The sequence below is a fragment of the Chiroxiphia lanceolata genome, chromosome Z (genome assembly GCF_009829145.1).
Source record: "Chiroxiphia lanceolata isolate bChiLan1 chromosome Z, bChiLan1.pri, whole genome shotgun sequence".
Classification (NCBI taxonomy): domain Eukaryota; kingdom Metazoa; phylum Chordata; class Aves; order Passeriformes; family Pipridae; genus Chiroxiphia; species Chiroxiphia lanceolata.
Genome location: NC_045671.1, coordinates 7,940,527 through 7,957,305, shown reverse-complemented (window position 1 = coordinate 7,957,305; position 16,779 = coordinate 7,940,527). Strand labels below are relative to the sequence as shown.

The 16,779-nt window shown below is 46.9% G+C and overlaps 1 protein-coding gene and 1 long non-coding RNA gene across 4 annotated transcripts in view; one reads left to right on the top strand and one right to left on the bottom strand.

Moving 5' to 3' along the window:
* Nucleotides 1-8,633: 8,633 nt before the first annotated feature.
* LOC116781049 lies at nt 8,634-9,565 on the bottom strand. The gene is made up of 2 exons (XR_004354757.1): nt 9,414-9,565; nt 8,634-8,847 (listed from the first exon to the last, which is right to left on the bottom strand). It is a non-coding gene; the product is annotated as an uncharacterized LOC116781049 (long non-coding RNA).
* Nucleotides 9,455-16,779, top strand: part of UBAP2 (ubiquitin associated protein 2) — a 50,171-nt gene continuing 42,846 nt past the window's right edge. The window contains exon 1 of one of the 3 annotated variants that reach the window (XM_032676612.1): nt 9,455-9,579. The gene's annotated coding sequence lies outside the window, so the exon portion shown is untranslated. Of the gene's footprint in view, nt 9,580-9,714; nt 9,804-9,941; nt 10,172-16,779 lie in introns of those variants that run through there. The other 2 variants (XM_032676613.1, XM_032676614.1) reach the window with 2 other exon arrangements.

Below are 16,779 nucleotides of genomic sequence, written 5' to 3'. Positions count from 1 at the left end.
CTTTATTTGGTAATCATCCCATGGCAAGTAAATCCAGGGCAGTTTGAGAGCAAGTGGGCTTGAATTTCTTACTGTAACAGTCCAGCCTCTCTGTGGACATGACTGATTCAAAGGAAACACAGTGAACTGTTGTTTTTCCTTTAGCAGTGAGTGGATTGATATCCCGAGTACAGATTCTCAGGTTATTCTTGGTTTTTTCATGGCTTAAACATCAGTCCTTGTTCTCTGTACGGCTGCAGTAACTCTCCTTACTTCCACAGAAAATCTATCTAGTAGCAAAGTTGGGACTGTTACACTTCAAAGCGTCTCCTTCGTGTTCTCTTCATCTGGTACCTCATTTGTTCTGAGGCAAGAGTTTCCTTCCAACTGCTTTATTTTCCTGAGAAGGAAATACCCCTTAGGAGCATTGGACAGCACAGATACATGTAGCTGGACAGTCAGGTAAGTGTTCCAGGAAGACCTTGCATCCCAAAACTGCATCTGAAGCATTTCCACATATTTTCACAGTACAGGAGAGTGAGGCCTTTGTACAGCTGTCCTGTTTCACTGCTATAAGTGAGAAAGTTATGTTTTGAGAGGAGGAATGTCCTTAAGCAATCCGAGTTCTACACTAGAGGTTAAAATCCTGTGCCTAAAATCAGCTTTTGCATCTCCCATCTTCACCCTTGGCCTCATCGTGAGTGGCTGGTTTCCATGGTCATGGACAAACTGCAGCTTTGTAAGCCAGCTGTGGGAGATCATGTTTCCAACTACACCATCTCTGCTCTCAGTAGTAGGCATTACTGACACTTGTGGATGGAAGAGGAGGCATAAGAACACTATGCTGTCATTCTACTGAGCCTTATAACAAAACTGTTTGAGAACTGAGAGATGCAAAGAAAAACCAAATCCCCTGGCCCTGGAGACATGCAGAGGGTGATGGCTTAGAGAGGGCCCGGGCAACCAAGGGTATTAACTCCCCACCTGCCTCAGATGTTCCATCGAGTACAGCATTCAGATGGTGAGGGGCCTGTCAGGACCAAAAACGACCCAGTGAGTTCCTCTCACATCTGCGTCCAGCTTAAATCTCAGCAATAAAGACTCCAAATCCTCCCCCAGCACCTAATTTTAGCATTCATCTATTTTGTCCCCTCACCTGCCTTGCAGGTCCCCTTGCTTTCCCATTCTCAGTGCAGTTTGCTCCGTTCTGTGAGGCAGCTCACCTCTGTTTTTTGGAAGGGATTTTTAGCTATTTCATGGCCATGGTCTTCACTCCTTATACCACACAGTCCAGGTTCCCTCAGTGCTTTCTCACTGGCCATGCTTGGCATGTGCGTGTGTGGCCATCGTCCTTCCTGCCTGTGGAACCAGGATGAGATCCCTTGCCCTCCCTGGCCTGGAGCCTGCAGCAGGACGATGCTGTTACCAACTGCGCTTTCACTGTTCACCACCAACATGTGGCAGTGGACATTATCCCTTTCAACACTCAATCTGCTGCCTGCCTCCCCCTCCCATCCCAGCTGCTGCAGGTTTGCTTGCCTGTCATCACTTCCCTTCTTGGGTGTATTTTGGTTTTGATCTCTGTGACCTGGGGCCTCAGCTCTTGCCAGCTGGTGGCACCTCAGTTGCAGAATGAGGAAGACAAACCAGGGAATAGTTTCACACCGTTCTGTTAAGTTCTTCCTAGCCATAGCTGTACTCAACCTGTCTGTTTCTGAATGGAGGATCAGGGTAGTCTTTCCCAGTGCAAGGTGCTTCCGTGGTCCAGTAAATGAATTAATAATTGAAGAGATACCAGGGACACAGTGCTTACTTGAACTGCTTTTTGGGCAAGGGTGGCCTATTCTTTCAGAAACTGAAAGTGACAAAGCTCACAGTGTATCAGAAAACAAGAATCTCTGTGGTTGTGCCCCAACTTCCTCAGTCCCCCTTAAGCCTCCTCACCTGGAAGAACAAATGTGAGGAGGGCTTCAGCCCCTTGCAAGGCTCCAGGGACCATGTGGCCAACATGGCATTTGGGAGCTTCGGGTCAGCTGCTCCAAAGTACTGCCCTGCATGGAGAGTCTTACTGCTCCCTCTTTGTTAAGGTGTAGTATGAGCTGGGAGAGGTGAGAAAGAAGCCACAGGTCTCAAGTGCAGAGCTGAGGTCAGAAGGTCAGCTGGGCATTTGCTTGAACAGTTTGTGCCAAAGACATAAACAGAGCGAGGGCCATGCTCCAGGGTTGCTGAAGCACCAGCAGAAAGATTTGTAGCCCCTGTAATCAGTGCCTGTGAATTGTTTTTCTTCATATTGTCAAAAGTTTCCCTGTTCCAGGGTTTCTTCTCTCTACAGACCCAATGCAGTGCCTGGTGCATATTGAACATGAAGAACACAGATTCAGCTACAATGGAAATATCACAGATTTTAGACAAGTGGAAAAAATGTGGCCAAATTTAAGGCTGCCTTTGGGAGACAGGCAGATAGGCACTGTTGCTGTAAAAGTCCTCGCTGTATAGCTGCTGTATACTAGACAAGTACTCACTTAGGGAGAAATGCTGACCAATTTCTCCAGGTATCTGAGGCCCGAGAAAGGTCTTGGAGCCAAAAGGGTGACAAATGAGGAATAGTTGGTCAGCACTAAGGAAAACACCAGGGAAAGCACCATACATTTCCCCCTGTGCTGTGGTGGCAGCCTGCTGCTGAGGGCTGCTGGACACCACACTGCTGCCAGGCCAGCAAGGATGACAGCAGAGTGCTGTTAAGCTATAACAACTTCTGATCTTGCCCTCTAGTAAAACCACTTCATATAGAATTTTTTTTCCCTCCAGGAGATGAATTCTAGGAGTCATGATGATTTGCCATGTTATTTTTAGGAGCATCTTTTTTCTGTTAATCTCAGAAAGCCAACTTCACTTTTTACTGGTATAAATAGGCTTCGACTCCAAAAAAAATCCTCTGTCCCAGTTCTCTTGTAGGCTGCTGCTGATGCACTTTGAGTGCATTTGATTTTGGGGAAAGCGTTTAGTCCTGTGCTCTGGGCTGCTCAACTTGTTGCTTAGGGGGAAGGGAAACATCTGGAGCTTGAATGTTCTGCATTGAGCAATAGAAAGTGACTACATGGAGAAATCTGTCTTGTCTGTCATGGATTTCCATGTCACCGTTCTTTCTCAACTTACTAACACATTCTTGGAATAAGAAATGGTCAGAGGAATCAAGACATATCCCTGAATGCTGGGTGCCTGCACTCTCTAAATGGCAGAATAGATGAGGCTGAAAGAGCTCTTCAGAGATCAGATAGTCCAAACCTCTCTGGGTAACCTGTGCTCATGTTTGACCACATTCATGGTGAAAAAGTTCTATGTATAAGAGAAATTTGCTGTTTTTCAGTTTGTAGCTTATCACTGGGAACCACTAAGAAGTCTGGCTTCATCTGCTTTAGTTACTCCTATAAGGTAAGGAACTGAGCCTTCTCTTCTCCAAGCTAAACAATCCCAGCTCTCTCAGCCTGTACCTGTATGTCGAGTACTTCAGCCCCTTAGTCATCTCTGTGACCCTTCACTAGACTCCCTCCAGTATGCCCATGTCTTTCTTGCATTGTGGAGCCCAGAAGAGGACACAGCACACCAGACATGTCCCATCAGTGCTGAACGAGTGGGAGGAGGGGAAGGATTGCCTCTCATTCTGCTGACAGCTTTCCCCCTAATGCAGGATGTCTGCCTTTGATTCAAGGGCACACGGCTGTCTCATGTTCCACTGTCCACCAGGACTTCCATGTCCCTCTCTGCCAAGCTCCTTTACAGATGGTTGGCCCCAAACTGGCACATGGAATTATTCCTTCCCAGGTGCATAACTTCCCTTTGTTGAACTTCATAAGATTTCTGCTGGCCTCAGCCTGTTGAGGTCCCTCTGAATGGCACCACACTGTCTGGTCCATCAGCCACTCCTGGTTTTGTGCTCTCTCTGTGAACTTGCTGCACTCTGTCCCACTGTTGTAATGAAGATACTCAACAGTATTGGCCTCAGGACCCAGGTCACACCGTCAGCAACTGGCCTCCTGCTGGACTTTGTGCCAGCGACCTCAAACCCTTGAACCCAACAACTCTGCCCCTCCTCTCCCCTCATCTATCAAGGCAGTCATTTTATCATTTCAGGTGACTGGGTCAGACAGACACGACTTCCCCAGTGTAAATCCAGGGGGACTACTGCCAGTCACCTTCTTGTCCTCAGTATGTTTGAGGCTTTCAGTACTACTTGCACTATCACCTTTGCAGGACTGAGGGGAGGTTGACCAGCCTGCAGTTCTCTGGGGTCTCCCAAGCTCAGTTTTTTCCTGCCATTGCCAGTTGCAACATCTACAAAAAACCCTTTTAAAATTGAAAACAGATGACTGACATTTAACCAGAGCTGGCAAATATCCTTTGACATGCTATTCAAAACATTTTTGTAAAATATATCACGGGATAAAAATGCTTGTAATTTATCCTAAGACGAAGTTCGGGGAAAACAGAAAATGGTACAAATCCAACTTCAACTTTACAGTACTCTAAGTTTATTACATTCATTACAGGAACATTCATATTACCTGATTAAGGGAGGGTTGAGATTTCACCAGGACCATTAAAATCTAGCTTGATAAAGTGCTGCAAGATTCCCTATGCAACACGGTGCAAGGATGTTTAAAAGACCTTCAGTGATCATCTACTCTAACTCTGCCCACTCAAGTTCTTTAAGAGCTGGCCGGGGAAACTTCTGGCTTCACAGACATGATTTTAATCTTTGGAAATTTTAAGAGGCTGGAAGCACGACACTGTTAGAGCAGGGTACTAAGAGGCCTGTGGACTACTTTCTTTGATTCATAGGCAAAAACCCCAGAAAAGTGTTAAGGGACTAAACAGATAATTCGAGGCTAGATACATTTAATGCCAAGCAACAGGGCTGTGTGGAAAATAAGTCTGTTTAACAAAAGCCTATTTAATTCTTAGAAATTGTTTGGCTGGTAGAGGTAACAGTGGGCATGTCACAGAATGAAATCGAGGAGTATGACAGAACAAACTCAGCACTCACCATTAATAGAGCACACACTACACAGATTAACCACTGCCAGCATCCCTTTCCAAAGTGGTGTTTAAGCAAGGCTCTGCTGGATCAGTATCAGGTTCAGACATGTTGAATTGTCTCAGAATCTGGAAATAAGTACAAAGTCACTGCAGATAAAATGTTTTCTGAAAAAGGTTGGAGGAATGAAAAATAGTAGTGGCGTTAAGGTGGTTGTGCAGAGCAATTTCAGATTCTAGTCACATGAAAATGCATCACCTTTCTTATATAGCCAAATTACAAGGTGAGAAAACCTGGACCAAGGACTGCAGGCACCACCTACAGCAGAGGGTCTGTCTCCAGGCACACAATGACTCTAAAGAATGATCAAGCAGCTCAACACAAATTCCCAGGATGATGCTGAGACATGATGGACTAACGCACTCCATGGATGTCAGGAATTTTAATGGCCTGGGCTTTATGAAGGCCAGACACAATGATATCATTATCCTTCCTGCCTTTGACACCATGAACAGCATCTCTAGCAGAAGGACTTGCTTCCTCAGAGGAAATGGCAACCCTTCCAAGCAGAATTGTTGCTGAAGCCCTGCTTGTGCCGGCCCATCAACACAGTCCAACACACTGGATTCCATTTCCAGGCAGCGTCTTCGGGAGTTTCACCCCACGTCTAAATGCAGCAGCAATCCCTTCTATGCCCAAGGCTAACATCTCTTGTTATCAAATCCTTGTAACGGTTCTCTTGAGAGAACCCAACAGTGCATCCAAGATTTTCAATTGTTCTACTATAACTAGACAGAATTCCAGACTGTGGCATCCCACTCTCCAGGGGAAGGGAGTGCCCAAGATTTGTAGATGCTCATGGTCAAAAGGAATGACAAAAGCCCACAAAATCTTATGAAGTTCTGTTAGTAAATTACACACTTGGCATGGAAATTGTTATGTTAGTGCCTGACCTCCTATGAGCATATGGCAGTGGGTTTTGGATAAAGGGGTAGGATGAAAGGGAAGAGAGAAAGAGACAGAGATGAACTAAAGAGGGGAAGAGAGAAAGGAAGAAAGAAAGAAACAGGGAGAAAGAGGGATCACCAGTCCTGGCTCCAGTGCTGATCCAGCTGATGGGTTGTCCAGGTCCTGGGGTGCACATGCACATGGGCTTCATGGGGGGACCATTTTATAGATAAGTTTTCCCTTCCCTGGAGTTAAGTTTCTCACTTTCTATGAAAATTCGTTCTCATGCACAGTCTATTCTTCCAGACCTTTCTGGAAATGGGTCAGAGGCTTCAGGGGTCTTTGGAGTTCTCAATATCCCCCTACAGCCCAAACCCCCTTCTCGACCTCAGTCCTGCCCTTGTGCTGTTCTGTGTTGGGCTTATCTCCAGGAGCCAGAACAAGGACGTTTGTCCCAGAAAAGCGCTGTCCTACCTCTCTGGCCTCATCCTGTTTGTTCTCACAGTGTGTTATTACCAACTATCCTTGGCTGTTATTACCAACAATCCTTGGTTGGCTCCACAGCCAGCGCAGGCTATCAGTATTTGAGACAGACACATTAGGCCCCTTATCTTCTGGCCTTCTACACAGATTCCCTGCAAACTCAAATCTGAAAGTAAAGCTTGGTTTCTTCATGCAGAGCCTGTGTACAACTGGCTGGAATATGTTTTGGAGAAAGGCAGTGCTGTTGATGCAGGTGTCATCAGGGTTAAGAGAGAACAGTTTGTAGGGAAGAGCAATATTTTATTAGATCAAGAGTTGCTACTGTTGGGAAAAAACAGGCACAAAGCAAATAAAAACTTCAGAATAAGCAGCAAAAGATTGCTCTGCACTTCAGCTCAGTCAGACTAATTGTGCAATGAGCCTGAGGGGGAAGGGTTGGTAGTGTGGAAAGTAGACAAGAGCATTAGCAAAAGGGAAGACAGACTGAAGCCTGAGCCTTTGAAGAAGAGACGGTTTTCCTTTCCGACTGTAACACAGAAGTAGAGCAGACTCCTGAACCAGAAATAGGGAGATATTCTTAACATGAGCATTTCCCCCAGTCAAGAATGTGACTGGCGAGGAGAATACGCCAAAGCACCACAACGGTGGTTTCCAGCCTGTGGTACATGGCCTGCAGCCCATTTCAGAAATCTGCAGTAGGGGACTCAGAAAAGCAATCCTGCACTAAGCTTAGACAGCCTGTTGGGATTTGCACCTGCACTGGGCTGTTCATTAGTGGCTGGAAAACTGAAGAGGTTGCAAATCCTTGTAACAGCAGATTAGAATCCTGACACAGGCAGTAGGTAGAATTTGCCTGCCAGAACTGGTCAAACCTTTGCTGCGTTTGATGCAGGGTCTCCTCTCCAAGCTCAATGTGCTGAATCACAGATTTATGTAGTTTGGAAAAACCTCCAATATCGAATCAAACCTGTGATCAACCACTACCTTGTTAAGTAGAACAGAGGCACCGAGTGCCACATCCAGTCATTCCTTGAACACTTCAGGGACAGTGACTCCTCCACCTCCCTGGGCAGCCCGTTCCAATGCCTCACCACTCTTTCAATGAAGAAATTCCTCCTGATGAATACTTGGAGTGAAGGTCTTGAGCTTCCATCAGTTTATTCCTTTGGCTCTCCTCTGGAAGCTTTGGTAGTGCAGTATGCCATTTTCTCATTTGTATTTACTCCATGTACAGCAGAGAGAATCTACAATGCTTTGATTCTGACATTCCCGTTTAATTTTTTCCTATTCCAAATGCTCTTGGGCTGGATTCTGTGTGATTTTTGGAGACATGTTCCAGCTGGCACCACGCCATCTGACTACAGCATCCCAAGAGCTCTCAGCCTTTGTTGTTTTACGCTGCACATCAAATATCCATCTTGATTACCAAAGGATTGCCAAGTCATGACAAAAGAATGCTAATAATACTGATTAAATCCACACAGATTATGGATCTGCAGACATGTTTGTCACAAAGCTTGTGAAACTTTGTTTACAGCAGTAATTAAAGCTGTAATTGTCTCCCCCCCATAGTAATAAAACAAAATATCAACAGCTGCATGAAGAAAATCAACAGTACCTGTATTCTGTTTGGTCTGAATTTCAATTTAGCTCAAAGAACCCTCTATCTTACTGAGAAAAGATGGAAATAGGGAGGTCTTGCAGCTTCTCAGCAGTAGGATCTGTTTAGCTTCTATCCATCTATGCAATAAGTATCAAGGATGCAGTCTGGTTAAATCTATCTGCTCTCAGCAGAGAAAGAAGCAGCATGAAATACAGTGATTAATTTTCAGATATTGTTTAGGGTAAAATCAGATTTCATGCCTTCTCTACTTACATGGCGAGTACAGGGTCAAGGGATAGAGGATGAGCAAACAGCAGTAAAGGAAATCAGACCACAGCAAAGGTCAAGGAACATGAGACATCATCACTGGAGGCACCAGAGTCTGAACATCACCTTCACCAGCCCTGCCTGCTCAGCACCAAGCAGGGACCGACTCCCACACAGGATGAGTGAGGCTGGCTGTTAAAGCCTTGCAAAGGTCTTGCCAGGCCTTGCAAAGAAGGGATGCTTTAAGGGTATGACCGCTGCGTTTTGGGCAACCAAAGGTGCCATACACAGTGGAAAAAATACGCAGCAGGAAAAAGCTTAAAGGGAAAAAGCTTTTTACTTTTATTTTCTCCTGACTGAGGGAGTCAAACTTTATTGACTATCCATTTTTGCCATCCATCATTGTTCAGTTTACCCCCTCAACATTCTTCATTAGTCCACACCATACGCCTCTTGACCTTCTCCTCCTGTGGTGCAGCTATCCTTTGTCCTGGATTTCTCCATGTCCACAGCGTGCCTACCTGTGTCCAGCCTGGCAAGACAGCCAGATGCTTACATTAATTTACATTAACTCAAGTGCAGAATTGGTTCCAGAACACCCGTTCCCAATGCACAGGGGTCCCTCACGGATTAGCCTTGCGGGCTCCTTCACAGGGTCACTCAGGAGGGTTTCTCACACGGTCCTTCACGGGGGTACTCGGAGGGGACGACGGGGGACGTCCCTCAGAGGTCCCCGAGGGGTTTTCTCGGGGAATCCCTCAAGGGATGCCTCACATCGTTCTCCCTCGCGGGGTCCCTCAGGGCGTATCCGAAACCGTCCCTGTCGGAGGGTCCCACGGGGTGTCCCTCAGACGGGGATCTCTCACACGGTCCCCCCGTGGGTCCCTCAGACGGTCTCTCTTGGAGGGCCCCACTGGGGGTTCCTCAGACGCCGGTCCCTCATGGGGGTGGGGGGGTCCCTCAGAGGGAAGCCCGTCAGACGGCCCCTCACGGGCGGTGCCTCCCCGGGGTCCCTCACGCGGCCCCTCACGGAGGTGCCCCCCGGGCTCCTTCATCCCGCCCCTGGGCGGGGCCCTCCCACGCCCCGCCCCTTTTTACCGCCGCCGAGCGCGCGCCGGGCCGGAGGCGGAGCCCCGATCACGTGAAGGGCGAGAGGAAGGGGCGGGCCTTCCCCTCGCGCGCGGTGCTCACGTGGTGGCAGGGAGGGCGCGCGGGGGGGGGGGCAGAGGCGGAAGCGGGGCTGGTGGATGGTCGCGAGCTGGTGGTGCGTGAGGGGCGCGCGCGGCCCCGGGGGGGGGGGCGGAGGGAGCGCGACAGACGGGGGGCTCCGCGCGAGCGCGTCACGTCACGTCACGTCACGTGCGGGGGGGGGGGGGCAGGAGGGCAGGAGCAACCCCGCGCGCGCGTGGAGGAGGAGGAGGAGGAGGAAGGGGGAGGTCACGTGACGGTCGCGGGCGCCGCCGCCGCTTTGTGACCGCACCGGGGCAGGTACCGCGCGCGCGGGCGGCGCGAGGCGCCCCTCACACCGTCCCCCCCGCTAACGGCCCCCGCTCCCCCCCCAGAGGCGCCCCCGCGGCCCGGCCCCGCTTTGTCTGCCCGCCGCTGTCCCGCTCCGTCCCTCGCTCCGTCCCTCGGTCCGTGGGTCGGTCGGTGTCCGCCCGGGCCGCCCCGCCCCGGCGCGCCCGCCGGCGGGTTGCGGGGGGACGCGGCTCTGCCCTACTTTCCGTGGCAGCCGCCCCAGGGAAGCTTCGCCCTGGCCTAGATCGCCGCCCCCCCCTCAGCCCGCTCGGCAGGGCCGCGGGCGCGGGCAGCGCCCACCCCGCCGGGCACGGGGAGCCCGCCCGGCCCCCTCAGAGGTGGGTTCGACACCCGCGGGAGGGCCCTGCGCCCGCAGCCGGGCAGGAGGGGTCCCGTCTCACCCCCTCACTCCGGGGGTTCCTCCTGGCGGGTTGGTCCCTGTGACTCTGGGGGTGTGAGGGAAGGGGGTGCAGCGGAGGTCCGGTGGGGCTGGCGGAGGGAGTCGGGGCAGAGGGGAGGCGGCAGCTCGGGAAGGGAACAGCTGGGTGAATGGGTATCGATCTGTGTCTTGCGCAGGGCTTTACTTCCATGTTGTTGCCCATCCCCTTCCCGGCTGCTCCCTCGCTGGTGGTGGGGGCTCACAGACAATGACACCTCGGCACATACAGTGGGTTACTTGAGGACATGGCAATGAATGAACCATTCTCTCTGTTAACGTGCTCCACCTGGTCTTTTCTCGCCGTCGGTTGTGTCTGGTTGCTCTGAATTGGGTGTCAGGGCAGGGCTTTACTGTTGGTCTGGCTCATGTTGCCTTTAAAAACAACAACAAAAAAATCTGTGTTTTCTCTTGTTGCTGGAAAAAATTGCATCAGGGAAGTGAGCTGGTAGATACTCCTCTGCAAGAAGCTGGGTGTGGGAAGGACCTGGTGCACATCTGAGGCTGGTGGCAAGGATCTGAACTCTGTATGTGGAATAGGTTCAAAAGCATGTACTGGAATGTCTGCAGTGCTGTTGGGTGCCACCTGGGAGCTGCTCAGGGTGGACTGGTTTGAAGCTTCTCTCCTGTAGATTTGTTAATACCAGGAGCGTGGATTTGCAGAGCCCTCCTGGTTGTGTTCAGGGGTACGTGATGTCATGTGGAGCAGAAACTTGGGGTTTGCTGTGGTCCTGTGTGAGGGGAAGCTGTGGAAAGGGAATGGAGGGGCCGTCCTGGCCTGAGAGCAGCTGTTTTTTTCCAAGTGAAGAAATTGGAGCTGGATGTGAGGGAAGGAAAAGGAGGGGGAGCAGTGCTTGCCGTTGAAACAGAGCCCTTCACGAAAAACGGCAGCGACTCAGCCTCCTGGTTTTGCGTTTTTAATATTTACCAGGCCCTTTTAGCAATTCCCTTGGTTTTATCACGTTCTCTAATGGAATCTGGGTTTGGATTCCTACCTGGCTGACTCAGTATTTATACCTGAGCCCAGTCTCTCTGTGGTGGTTTGACCTAACTTGTTTAAAGAATTTATTTTTAACCTTACACTAGGTAACTTGAAAGCAAGCAGGGCTAAATCACTTTGCAGGATTAATGGTGGGGACTCCTGGAGGGTTACATGGAGAAACTGGATTAACTGGTGTAAACCAATTTTGATGTAGAGTCTGGAAAGTGAGCTGGCTTGTGTGTTTGTAACCTCAACAATCTTGGTACCTCCGAGGACGTAGGGAAGAGTGGGAATTGGACGGGCTCTGTTCTGCTTTGCTCTGGTTGCAATTTTAGCCATGTGTTGATTTTGAAAACTGTTTATAATAAAAAAGGCATGAAAATTCTGAAGTTTAGACTGTTACATTTGTTTTGGCCAGTCCTCTGTAAAGCTCCTGGTGCCATGACTTGCAAAAGGGTTTGATCATTCAAGGGGACTTAGGAGCTACAGGCTCACCACTAAAATCTAAGGAAGCCAGGGGGAAACCGAACAAAAGAATCTCGTCTGTAACTGAAGCTGTTATTTTTTAAAATTTTTTTGGTTTGTTCTTCCAATTTTTTAAACTACTGTTTCAGAACCCAGAAGCAGATTGTTGTTGTTCTGTATTTCTTCCATGGACTTTAGTTATAGGTGATGTTTTCCTCACAGAATGCCATTTTTTGGTTTATTTTATGTTTGTTGCTGGTGTCCCCCTAGTGATGCTGCTCCTAGCAGTGCTGATTAACTGTGCTTGCGCAATGTGTGTGCCCTGTACTGCTAATGCTCTATTAATAATTAGCATTGGTAGTACTACTGTTAGCAGTGATGTTTGCTTGCAGTTTCAGTCGTGTTTAGTACCAGCACTTGGAGCAGGTACTTCGTGAAAGACCAGGAATAAGACTTTAGATCTTTTATGAATCTTTTTGTTTATCTTTGTCGCTTTTTTGGTTGAAGCACATGACCAGGACTCTGAAGACCCGTGTTCAGTGCTTGGAGCCTCGTGTGACCTTGCTAAAAGAGAAGCCAAGGGACTTGTCCCCTTTGTGAGATGACAGGCTAAAGAAACTCTGTGTTGTATTTGTAGTCTTCAAAACTATTGAATGGAAGGTGCTAGAGGAAATACAAGTGATACTGATTGCAATGTTGTTATTCTGCTGGAAATTTGGGTGAATTTGGTTTTTTTTTTCTGATACAATGTGTTTACTTGTAGCCCACTCTGGATCCTTTTTGGTTTTCAGGGAAGACCTAGTTTGGACTTGTACTGTTTTTCATATAACTTCCCTAAACAAGTTACGTTCATTAAAGTGAGAGCTGGGATGAAAGGTTGTGAGGTGCCTCCTTTGCAATTACTTCGGGTTCATATTTTACAAGAATTGAACAAAGGGTTTGTCTGTTTTGCTCTGACATGAAAGTCCATGCTCTTTGATTTTGGCCATCTGAACTGGGAGTCTTTTGGAACTCCCCTTCTGCCTGGGGCTCCTGCAGGGCTGTTCCTTCCACAGGTGTGGCACCCTCAGCCCTCCTCTCCCCATTACTTCTCAGTGCTGCAAAGGGTAAATAGGGACTGAAGACAGTTCAGAGGTGGTACAATCTGATGCCTAAGATCTCATGGCTTGCTCAGCTTACTTTTACAATATCATAAATATTTTACTGAGCTTGTTTTACTTATGTTCTCCTTAGATTGTACAAGTAAAACCTGTAAAATAGGTTATGTGAACAACTTTGTGCAGCTCCCTTGGATGGAGTTATTTCTATTCTCAATTCTCTTGAAATTCTCTTTTTTCCTTTTTTGTCCAGCTGTCTTTGTGAAACCTGCATGATACTGTGGCTTCTTTTTGAAGATAAACTGATAAAGCTTTTTTCCTCTCCCTTCCCAGCTTCTTAAATCAGTCTTCCAACAGATGAGCTTGGAAGAGTCCTTAGCCTGGCTGAGTGTAGCATTTTGCATTAAAAACAATGAAATGTTTCCCATGTCGAGCGAGCTTTGATCTCTCTTGAGCCTTAAGGTTTGCCCGAAGTAGTACTCTATGGTGAACCTTGTGGTTTTGTTTTTCTGCTTTATCATACAGGAAATACATTTTATTCCTGCAGAAGGTGCATGTTCAATGGAATTCTTGTTACAGAGTCATTCACTATTTTAATCCAAAGTTAAATGAAGGAAAGACAAATACTTTCTTAGCCTCCAGATCTGAATCATCAGGTTGCACTTTTTTTAACCTGGTTTAATGGGGGGGGGGGGAAATGTCTGTCTCAGTCTGTTAGGCAGTCCTGTGGTTGAAGGTGTAAAATTTGAATTCACTAGCTATGATCATGTTCCTAAATATTTTTGATGGTTAGCTGTAGAGAGAGGAAGTCTTTCTGCAGTTTTATTGTGTCTGGCATAGATTTCATTTGTATTTCTTATGACAAAAGTACTGTTCCTGGAAGTAGGATGATGCTTTACAGACCATAGTGAGGTTGCGTTTGAGCAAAGAAAACACAGTATTTTTTTATACTCTGTTTTGTCAAGTGTGTTGAGGATGGTGGAAATATAGTAACACAGAGTGAAGCATATGGCTTCTGAAAACTTTCTGCTTCTTATTCCTGTTTGATTCTCAATGTTAACTGAATTATGGCTGTTTTATGCTAAACACTTGACTGATATCTCGTACTATCACATTGCCCATGTCTCCCTGTATTTCAAAGCTATTGCTGATTTATTTTTTTCTCTCTGCATTCTTCCTCAATTTTTAGAATTGCATGTTGTCTTACAGACAGTTTCAGTAACATGAATCTGAAAGGAATCCTGGTACCAAACCCCGCTGTGCTGTTGGGCTGTACATAGGATTTATACAATTTCTTCTTGTATTGAAGGAATTCTGGTCCATACTTTTGGTGGGTTGTACCCCAAGGGGCAGATGTCTGCTGTGCTTTTATTTCAGCTTTCGGTCAGGCATTCTTGAGATCACTGACTTGTGATCTGTTTTGGAGACTGAGGTAAGAGAGACCTAAGTTACTGATGTTAATTTTGAGTGACTAAATGTGATGAGGGAGAGCAGTACTGCACATCCTGGTCTTGTGCTTCACTTTCTTTTATTAGCCACTGAATGAATTTCTGAATGTTTGGAACATGGGGTAAGTGCCAAGGGGTGACTGCCTGAAATTCAGTTTAGAGAGAGAGTGGAATAGTGTCTCTGTGAAGGCATGGTAATGAATATGCAAAAGTGGGGTTTCTTCTCAGTGTTTGAGAAAACCTTGTGGCTTTCTAATACACATCCTCAACCTGCTGGGTTTCTTTGCTGCATCCTGATGTCCAGATTAGCAGCAATGCCCAGGAACTCTTCTTTACATCTTAGGAAAAGACGCTTATTATCTTCCTTGAATAGTTCTCTGTTGTGACTGAAACATAAAACCTTCAATTTTATACCTGTACTCCAGTTTTCATCGTTTGCCATTTTATGTGTTGATGTAGTAGTGTATGTTGCTGGATTTAATGTCCCAATGGCTTTTATCCTACCTGATTTAATTGAAGATTCCGTTGATTTTCTCTTTTATTGCTGTCAGAGCAGAATTGCTAGAGCTTGAGTTGTCCCTAACGAAGCTTGTGGGGCATTTTTGATAACAGCTTTTCTGTTATATACAGGACTTGCTTCCCTTTTCACTTCACTCAGTCACGGACTCTCTGAGATCGGCAGGGACTTCTAGAGGTGGTCTTGTCTCCCCTTGCTCAAGCAGGGCCCCCTTCAGCGGGTTCCCCAGGACTGTGTCTGGACATCTTTTGTACACTCCACCCCCTCACCGGGGACCCTGTGCTGTGCCAATGCTTGGTCACCCTCAGAGTACAAAAGCTTTCCCTGACATTCACATGGAGCCTCCTGTGTTTCAATCTGTGCCCGTTGGCTCTGTTCCTGTCACTGGGCATGGCTGGGAGGAGCTTGGCTCTGTCTGTGCACCTTTCCAGGTACTTACATACCTTGTTAAGACACCTCATCCCTCCAAGGTTTCTTCTCTGGGTTAAACCACATGGCGTAATAAAATCTGTAGTCCTTCAGGCAAACTCAACCCATATGTCCTTACAGGCCCTTGAGAAGGAGGTGGATTAAGCATTGAATTTAGTATGGGTGGTGGTAACAGTAGCTCATGACTCTTGATCGATGGAGGAGCGGGTGGGTCTGGGATATGGGTGGGTTCAGAGAAGGTGCTGTGAAAATGCAGTAAGATGCATATTTCAAATTAAATAATTTCTGTGCTTTCAGATAAGAAGTAATTGACTGTCCCAGCTCTAGCTGAAGACTAATTCAACAGTTCTGTGAGGGAGGAAACAGGTTAAATACTTGATTGTCTGCTAGTGCTAGAATTGCCCAAGTCCAGTGTGTGTTCTATCTAGGAATTGCCTGGATTGTAAATGATGGCTTAATGTACATACATCATTTAGGAGAGGTTCCTGCTGTACTTCTGCATATCAAGCAGTTCATTTTATAAAGTTGTGTCTATCAAAGTAATTTTTAAAAGTACTTTTTAATGAGACTAAAGCCCAAACTTTGCAGAATTATATGAGTCCTGGTAAATTAGAAGGGAACCGGACCAGCCCATTTTCATATTCTTCCAAACCCAGACACCTTCCCTGAAAACCCCAAGACCCCTACAGCTGTAGAGGAAGGTTGAAATAAAGTGAGATGGTTAGAATTGCTTTCATAGTTAAGGTTATTGAATCTCAGGAGTTCTGGGATAACTCTTTTAGAACAGTCATCTGAAATGAAACATCACTGAGATGTAGTTTCTGCTAGGAAACCTACCTCAAATATTTGGATGACTTCACTCCCTTGCTGATTCTGTTGATTGCTGGGGAGTGCTTTTGAGAACCTCAGTCATGGGAGAGAGCAAAGCAAGAATATCTAACTTTTATATTTGTTCTCAGTAGACAAATCCATTAAAATAAATGATCAGCAGAAGACATTCTGAGTGTTTCACGACCCACCCATTATAAAATACAATAAAACATAGTGAAAGAAACTGCAGAACCATCACTTTTCAGTTCCATTTAGTATCTAAGTGAAAACTGAGCACAAAAACATATTGAGTGAGGCATCTTACCTTACAGGCCAGAACGAGCAGGTTTTGAACACTTGATTCAGGCTGTGGTACCTAAAACCATTCCACCTAGCAAAAAAAATCAAGTAGCTGTTTGAGGCTGGAACTGAATGTAGGGGAGGAAAAAACCAGAAGAGTTTAGCAATTGGACTTGGCATTGTTTTCCTTCCCAGGACTTTGTTTAGGAGTGGTGGGTGGCCTGGAACTGGTTTTATGATTTTAGTTTCCCTTTATTGGCAGATCCTGATTGAAAAGGTGACATATAACTATTCCTCCCTTTCCAGTTGCTCCACAAAAGTTAGGATCAGTTGTTAACCTGTTCTTTTGATGGTACTTTCCTTGACTCCACAGACAGGTTCTAATGCAGTATGTATAGGGAGAGGGACACAGCGAGTTGCTTGTGGAGGAGCAGGAGGAGGATGTGGCTTGGGGGTGATTAA